At 37.3% G+C, this 780-nt stretch overlaps 1 long non-coding RNA gene across 4 annotated transcripts; it reads left to right on the plus strand.

Annotated features, from left to right (window-relative positions):
• Positions 1–6: 6 nt before the first annotated feature.
• Positions 7–780, plus strand: LOC109590179 (uncharacterized). Of its 4 annotated transcripts, none has more exons than XR_002189192.1 (5): positions 7–79; positions 146–267; positions 311–413; positions 455–570; positions 764–780. It is a non-coding gene; the product is annotated as an uncharacterized LOC109590179 (long non-coding RNA). The 4 variants fall into 4 exon arrangements; XR_002189193.1 differs by having other exon boundaries at positions 146–256; XR_002189194.1 differs by lacking the exon at positions 764–780 and adding an exon at positions 612–705.

The following is a 780-nucleotide window of genomic DNA, read 5'->3' on the forward strand; positions in this document are numbered from 1 at the left end:
TGTAGATATATGATGCTATTGTAATTCATCCTTGTGAGCCAGGAGTAACTGAATGGATTAATGTCTACAACCTAAAATGGTAAAGTCATTTATTGATATTTACGATAAAGTACTAGTACTACCAACTTAATTTGAACACTTTTAGGTGCGTCTTGTAGTGACGGACCAGTTCCTGATCTTTGTTGGACGGGACAGGGTCACCACTCCCTTGTATTTTGGGATTTGTGTATTTTAATGGGATTTATGGATATTTACTGTAAAGTACAAGTATTACCAACTTAATTTGAACACTTTTATGTGCGTCTTGTAGTGATGGACCAGTTCCTGCTTTTGTTGGACGGGGCGGAGTTGCCACTCCCTTGTACATGTATATCAGGATTTGTGTATTTTAAAGTCATTTATTGATATTTACGGTAAAGTACAAGTACTAACAACTTAATTTGAACACTTTTAGGTGCGTCTTGTAGTGATAGACCAGTTCCTGCTTTTGTTGGACGGGGCGGAGTCGCCACTCCCTTGTACATGTATATCGGGATTTGTGTATTTTAAAGTCATTTATTGATATTTACGGTAAAGTACAAGTACTAACAACTTAATTTGAACACTTTTAGCTGCGTCTTGTAGTGACGGACCAGTTCCTGATCTTTGTTGGACGGGACAGGGTCACCACTCCCTTGTATATTGGGATTTGTGTATTTTAATGGGATTTATGGATATTTACCCTAAAGTACAAGTATTACCAACTTAATTTGAACACTTTTAGGTGCGTCTTGTAGTGAT

Source organism: Amphimedon queenslandica, unplaced genomic scaffold (assembly GCF_000090795.2).
Source record: "Amphimedon queenslandica unplaced genomic scaffold, v1.1 AMPQUscaffold_10395, whole genome shotgun sequence".
In the NCBI taxonomy this organism is placed as follows: Eukaryota; Metazoa; Porifera; class Demospongiae; order Haplosclerida; family Niphatidae; genus Amphimedon; species Amphimedon queenslandica.